The 7,626-nt window shown below is 60.1% G+C and overlaps 1 protein-coding gene across 2 annotated transcripts in view; it reads right to left on the bottom strand.

Moving 5' to 3' along the window:
• SSU72 (SSU72 homolog, RNA polymerase II CTD phosphatase) overlaps window positions 1-7,626 on the bottom strand; it is a 25,615-nt gene that overhangs the window by 2,840 nt on the left and 15,149 nt on the right. The gene's annotated exons all lie outside the window — the stretch shown is intronic.

Raw genomic sequence — 7,626 nt, 5'->3', positions numbered from 1 at the left:
CAACCCCCCATCCCACCCGCAGGAGACAAGTCAGGTGAGGGTGCTCGCCCCCAGCCCAGCCTACCGGCTGCCCTTGGACCCACGCCTCTCCAGAAAGCAGACCTAGTGTCTGCAGCCTTCTCCCAGGTCCGTGTTTCCCCAACCAGGGATCGAAGCTGCACCCCCTGCAGTGGAAGCTCAGAGTCTTAACCACTGGGCCGCCAGGAAGTCACTGATGGCCTTTTTCGTCCTGCAGTCTTGGCAAACGCTCATGCTGAACCCAAGCCCTTCGGCAAAGACAAAGCTAACCTGGAAACCCAATCCCAAGCCTAGCCCAGCATGGCAGTGAGAAAATCCGGAAGCCCACCCAAGAGAGGACACGAAGAGTGTCCAGGAGGGAGAAGCCTTGGGTGAACTGAGGGCAGAGTGAAGGGAGCCCAGGCCCAGGACCTGGAAGGGCCGAGTCCCTCGGAGCTCGGATGGGCCACACAGGTCCCGCAGTCAAGGTCTGTGCCAAGCAGGTGGCCCTGAGCTGGAAGTGCCTCCTCTGGGACCCTCCAGACAGGACCCCACCACCACCCCCAACCCCGATGTGTCCTTGGCCCCAGGAGAGGGCTCACTGCCCCAAAGACGAAGCCCGTGGTCTCTAAGGGTCATTCTGGATAGTTTGAAACAAGCATGTTGTCCACTCTACTCGGACACAGACGAGCCGATTTAGGAACTCTGAGGGATACATTCACTGTCTTTCCCAGATTTTAAGTTATGAGAGTTTATTTCAATAAGCTCCTATTACTCAAAATACATTTCCTACCTGCTTGGATGGTGAAAATGGCTTTTAAAATACATTTAATTAAGAGTTTTCACTTGAAAAGACACTTGACTGTTAGCTGTGGGGCGTTTTTGGTTCTTGCCATTTTTTAGACAAGCGTAATAACCACGGCCACCTCATGCTGGCCTGCGTCCCCGGGCTGGCCCTGCCGCCTCCTGGCTGCCCACAGCGGCTGCGCTGCTACATCTAGGTCTTCCTCCCCAGAACCTGGTCCTTCGGACACCTGGCATCTACGTCCGGCAGAAAGACACAGGCCAGGGAGGCCCCACGTGGTGCGGGGCTGGTGGTGGAGGCCCACAGTGGCTCCAAGACCGGCCACCCAGACAGCCCGGCTTCAGGTGACACCAAGGCTCACGGTGATGGCTCCCTCAGAGGGGAGGCCACCAGGTGCTAGGGGGGCTCCTCAGGGTCCCCAGCAGTCTTGCAAAGCCCCTTCCTTCTTTCCTTGACCCTCAGTTATGCACATAGATGGTGTAACAAATGAAAGTCAGCTGCACATAACTGAGGACAAAAGGCCTAGTTCAGAGATCAAAGCCTCACCTTCATCAGTGTAACAAGGAAGGAGTAACAGAGACCTTTTGAGACTATTTTCTGGCAAATCCCGGATACGCAGGGCCCAGGCCGTGGCAGGCAGGACCAAGGACAGCGCATGCTGGGTGCGGGTGTGGGTCCTTGAGGATGAAACGACGAAACACTGGATTCCCAGGGACCTGCCTGAACTCCCGCCTCACACCAGGGTGAGACAGGAAAAGTGGGGATCAAGATGGCGACAGCTGTCTGCCACCAAGACAAAGCCTTCATTAGGGCCTGGCTTCTGAGGGAAGGCCCATGCTCTGTGCACAGAGGGAGGGAGGGAGGGAGGCAGGGGGCGTGCTCACCCCACGGAGGTTGGGATGCTGCAGACTCAGGGGCCGAGCACTCCTAGCTGAGCCACGACCTGCAGGGGCCAAGGCAGCAGGGCCCCGGCCACTCGAGGCATCTGCACCGAACCCACCAAGGCCAAGCCCGTGGACCAGAGCTGCAGGGGAGCCGGGCAGCCAGGACCACGCCCTGGGGCCCTGCCGGGTGCGAAGGACACGTTAGGTCCCTAGAACCACTCCCACCCCACACGGGTGCTCCCCCAGCCAACAGCGACCTTGGGCCCAGAGGCAGCGGCAGGCCTGGCTGACCACAGTGGGTAAAGGGCCAGCCGACCTGCCGAGGCAGGAAGCCTCCCTGAGGGAGGGAGAGCTGGCTGGGGCCTCCCTTTGAGCTCACAAGCTTGTCAGAAGTAAACCCCCGAGGCGGGGAAAGCTAGCTCAAGAGCCCAACCCAGGCGGACGGAGGCCAAGGTGGGTGCAGGCAGGGAACACGGTGTCTGGGCCCCTGCCCCTGCACCACGTCTCTGGGCTGCGGCTGTGCACCCCAGCTCACGCCTGGAGCCGCTGCACCTTCAGAGGGCGGGTCTCCCCCTCTCACCTGGGACAGGTGAAGGGCGGCGTGGGCACCTCCTCTGCGGTGCAGATCCGCAGCTCCTCAAGGGTGGGGGCCCCAGAAAGACGAGAGGTTCTGTCTGCTGCCACAGGAAGTACGACAACAAAGGATCGTTCTGAAACACTCTGGGGTCCTACCCATCAAACGATGCAGACCCTGTCAGCGGAGAGCACGTGCTCTCGAAACTGCTACATGCGCACTGGCAAGCCTGCTGGAGCGACCCCGCGGGGGACACTCAGATTCAGGATGGGCCCAGGGACTGTCCTGAGGGGAACACGGCAGGCACAGGGGGCTTGTGTCCAAAGTTCAAGGGCAAAAGGCAAACATACCGGAGGGTTTGAGATGCACCCAAAGGGACCACAGACCGGCCTTGAGCCAGGACCTGGGCCTGGAGGCTGCCCGTCCGGAATGGCAGAACCTGCTCTGACCCGGGTGCCCAAGGGCTCCAGTCTGTTCTAGTTCAAGGCAACTTCTCAGATGTGAGGTTTAGCCCCCAACCACGAGTTCATCCTACATACGTGTGCTCAGCACGGAAAACAGGTTCAGCTGAACGCTTCTGTCTCAACAGTGATGCTGAGAGATACGGGCCTGACAGTGCGTCTGGCAGACGTGACTTCTGGGCGCCCGAGGCAACGCCTTCCCGAGCCCTCGGAGCGCAAGCACATCATTCCTCCTGCTGCCCCAGCCCAGCCGTGTGGGGGGATTCGGCGAGGATGCGGTTCTGTTTCCCGTCGGACAAGGAGGGCCCGGGAGGTGGGCAGAGGGGGCCAGGCCGGCACACAGCAGGCCCCGGTGCGCGGAGCCCATGCTGGGAACCTGGGGTCAAAGCAGAGATGCCCCCTGTGAAGGCAGGTGGCTGAGGGCAGAGGCTGGGGCCCGACCAGTGAGGAGACGGATGGGCCGATTCCAGGGCAGGGGTGAGGCGCCGACAGAACCCACATATGGGGTCAGACGCTCCCTCGGAGGTTTAACAGTGGAGCCCACGCCCCCACGTCCCCTCCCAGCCCAGGGCCCAGGCCTCTGCCGAGGACCGGCCAGGCTCCCGCTCCCCCAGGGACAGAAGTGCTTCCCTTCCCAGGGTCGGAAGTGACACACCTCAGCCTGGTCGCCCACAAACATCACCCAGCGCACGTGATGGAGACAAACCTGGGAAGAGACAGCTTCGGAACACCGAGAACAGAAGCAGGATCTCCAGGTGGAGTCAGAACCCCGAGGAAGTGGGCGAGGGGGCCAGGGGCAGTGCCAGCCGAGCCCTGTCGGGAAGGCGCTTCCGGCAAGTGGCCTCCCAGGCCCGCCGGCCGCTACCACCTGTGTTCTCTCCCAACAGCCAGGCCCGGGAGCCCGGCTCTGCCCCCGCACTGGGGCTCTGGGAATGGAGCGGGCAGGGGGCGGCTCGGGCAGGCCCTGGCTGGACCGTTGCGGTGTGTGCTTCACCGAGAGAGGATGCCCTCGTCCGAGCTGTTCCTCGGATGCTGACCAAACGGAGCCCAGGGACGTTCTGGTCCATCGGCAACAGCACCTCTGCCCCCCAATGGCACCAGGCGTTTCCCGCTTCAAGGCTTAGCCCGGGGTGTGAACCCAAATCCCACGGCTGGAGCTGGCCAACTGGGCTGTGCCCCAGAACACACTCGTCCCAGGCATCCTCCAACCTAATTCTACCTCCAGTACCCAGCTTGATCCAACTGAAACAGAAGATGCAAAACCCCTCACACAGGGGCCCAAGTGCCTCTGGGGGAAGGTCCTCAAAGACAAGGACCAGCCCCCCGCTGGTCTGGACGGGTGACCACTGGCCAGCCACGGGCAAGAGCTGGGGCTTGTGCAAACCCACTGGGCCGAGCACAGCACCAAGGGAAGCAGGACCTTGTGCCTCTGGAAGCCAACGGTGACCTCCCAACTCCAAATCCAGGAGTCTGGACCCCTGGTCAGCGGCCCTGCGCTCTTCTCTGCTGGATTCAAGAATCCACTCAGAGCCCTGCCCACCTGTGGGGCTTCCCTCTGGGGTGCCCGTCCCGGGGGAGGGGGAGGCAGCCAGGAGCTCCCTCCCTGCACATGAAGCCTCCTGGGCACTGAGTGGATGTGCGGCTCTGCAGGGAAATGGGCCTCCCACCCCATCTCGGGAACAATTTAATCATTTTGCTCAAATTTTAGCCTCACTACCTAACGACAACCTCGCCACCTTCATTTCGGATGGGCACCAACCGCGGCTGCACGGGTCCAGCCCTCACCCATGCCTTCCCTGTGCCGCCAACAGTCTGCTGTCACAATACCCCCAGGGTTTTGTGTCAGAGCCATTAGCCTCATAAGGCCTCGTGAAAAGACAAGCCCAAGCAGCACAGTCACTGGCCACTGGGGGAGGCAGGATGGGTGACAGCCTCGTGTCTGTGAAACGGCCACATCCCCAGACAGAAAACTTAAGAACAAACTGGGTGCCGCAGACACACGTGCTGCACAAAGGACGCCCTGGAGGGCAGCGCAGGGAGCCACGGGATGCATAACTGGGCCGTTTTTTGGAGCAGGTATCACGTAGAAAAAGAATGATGAAAATGAGAAAAACAAACCTCTTGAGCAGCATGTGCTCCAAACGGCCTGAGGCCCGCGAGGACCGGAAGCCTCTGTCTCGTGAGCCGCCCGTGGGGCCGGGGCCGGGCGAGCAGGGCCACAGGCAGCCAGGAAAGGACAAACCGAAGCAGAGGAGCGACTACAACTCCCCAGACTGCAACGTAGCAGCGAGGTCGCTTTGGTCGGGCCAAAGTCAGCAAAAAATGAATTGGGAAGTAGCAAATACGTTTCATCCGTAATCATGTTCCACACACACTAGTCACAGGCCCAGCTTCCAGAGCACGTCCCGGTCGTGTGGAGCCCCCCGGAGGGCAGCTGCCATCCCCCCACCCCCCGCCAAGAACACAGCCTGGACCGGAAGGCGAGGAACACTCACCCGTCTGATCGACCAGGGCCCCTCCACCAGCCCTCCCGGGACGGGCGCAGCATCCTAGGGGCTCTGCTCGCCCGGCCTCTTCTGCACGGGGCCTGGGGCCCGGGAGGTAAGAACCCGCCATCCCTCTTCTTCAAAGGAAACACTCCCTGCACAATGGTGTTAGAAACAAAACAAAACAGTGACGACCAGAAAGCAGACTCTGCAACCCTCCAGTCCAATGTCTCCTCCTCAGAAACCCGACCTCAGAAGCCGCCTTAAGTCAGCCTGAAGGGGACAGATGGCAGAGACAGACAACACCGTGTAACCAGGTGCGGCTTTAGCAGACTTTAAATAATACAAGTAGGGCTTCCCTGGTGGCGCAGTGGTTGAGAGTCTGCCTGCCGATGCAGGGGACATGGGTTTGAGCCCTGGTCCAGGAAGATCCCGCATGCTGTGGAGCAACTAAGCCCGTGCGCCACAACTACTGAAGCCTGCGCTCTAGAGCCCGCGAACCACAACTACTGAGCCCGTGTGCCACAACTACTGAAGCCTGCATGCCTAGAGCCCGTGTTCCACGACAAGAGAAGCCACCGCAATGAGAAGCCCGCGCACCGCAACGAAGAGTAGCCCCTGCTCGCTGCAACCAGAGAAAGCCTGCGTGCAGCAACGAAGACCCAACACAGCCAAAAATAATAAATAAATTTATTTTTAAAAATAAATAAAAGTGGTAGACCACTTGTCCAAATAGGGTAAAATGCTACATTTATTTAAATTTGAGAGGAAGCTCAAGAAAATATTTTTTTTAATAAATTGGCTGGATAAATAAAAATGCAATGGGAAAAATATCTTTAGTCTTAGTGTTTTGTTTCAAATAGACACGTACCTACCCTCCAGCTGTGTGACATCATAAAAATTTTGATCTCAAAACAAAAGAGAAAACCTGAGTCCTAGGCTGGAGCATTTTACTTACTTTTTGAGAAAAAACCCTCAGATCATGAATTAGTCTGCAAATACCAAATCACTTCTACATAAATGGTTCAAAACAGACTAAATCCCAAACATCACAGGGCGGCGGGCGGGTGGGGAGGGTGCGGTGGGGGAACAACGTGGTGATGCTCTAGGTGCCGATCTCCTGGCCGCCTACCGCCCACCTCCAAGCAGCGCCCGAGATCCACCCCAAACACTGTGAGTTCAAGGAAAAATAAAATGACCCCCACCCTCACTGAAATTCCACTTACTGAGTGATTTAAGCAGGAACAGCACCAAGCCCAGGGTGGCCAAGCCCAGGGTGGCCACCGACCCAGATGTCCCTGGATGACCCCCCGTGCTCCCTGCCGAGACCTGGCCAAGCTTGGCGTTCTCGAGACCACGCAGTTTGCACAAGAAACCAAACGGTCTGGCTAAGATGGAGGGAGGGTGGGGGGCTGGCCAAGAGGCCAGTGGTCATTGCAAACCAACCCACCTGTGCCCAGCAGGGTTCCCCGTGGGGACCCGCGGGAGCAGCCAGGGTCGAGAGGCCTCTGAGAAACACAGCAGAGGAAGGAAGGGCCGCAAGCCCCCCAGGCAGGAAGCAGCTGAGAGGAGGAGCGCTGCCGAGTGACCCCAGCTACCTGGGACACACCAAGGGCTGCCCGACACAGCCTGGCAGAGCCTGTCCTGACAGACTGTCCGTTCTTATTCTGGTGGTCACGGTGACGCCCTGCCTCTCCTGATGGGGCTGGGGCGGGGTGGCTGTGCTCCTGCACACGAGCCAGGGAAAGGCCGACAGCGGAGTTCAGGAGCTTACAGGTGACGCCCACGCACCAGGGAGATGCTCCACGAAGTGTCCGCGGAGATGGCGCTTTGGGGCCAGATTCCTCGAGCCCAACCCCGTGCCAGGGAGAGGCCCTGCCCCCAGACACGGACGTGCAACCCAGACCCTCCCTGAAGGCCCCCATGACAGTGCTTCTCTAGTTTCCAGGATGTGTGTCCCCGAAGACGCCCTGCTCAAGTCCCTCGCTTTAGAGGATGGCATCGGGAAGGTGCAGGTTCACGTGTGGACGGGGCATTTCGGGGGCAGGAGCGTGGGGCACCTAATGGCGACACAGCTTGGGCACAAGGCCGCTGGTGTACGCACTCCTTCAGTCCCCATCCACACGAGGAGCGGTCAGTGCCGAGGTGGACGTGGCTGGACCCCGTCAGGGTTCAGGGCCAGGGGGAAAGCCGTACCCACGCGGTGCTGGCACCTAGACCCACACCCGCCCACGGCAAGGCCCGCCCAGCCCACTCCCACACCTCCTCACAAGCCCTGCCCTGAGGCGGGGGGGAGGGCATTCCTGATGCCCACCCGGCCCCCGACCTCGGAGCTGTCACAGCTCACCCAGATTCCCACCGGCCGGCCGGCCCTCCAACGCTGGCCACAGGCCACGGCCACCTCGAATTCAGACTACAG

The sequence above is a fragment of the Neophocaena asiaeorientalis genome, unplaced genomic scaffold (genome assembly GCF_003031525.2).
Source record: "Neophocaena asiaeorientalis asiaeorientalis breed wild unplaced genomic scaffold, Neophocaena_asiaeorientalis_V1.1 scaffold489, whole genome shotgun sequence".
Taxonomy (NCBI): domain Eukaryota; kingdom Metazoa; phylum Chordata; class Mammalia; order Artiodactyla; family Phocoenidae; genus Neophocaena; species Neophocaena asiaeorientalis.
Note: the sequence above shows the minus strand (reverse complement) of the source record. Positions and strands in the feature narration are given on the sequence as shown.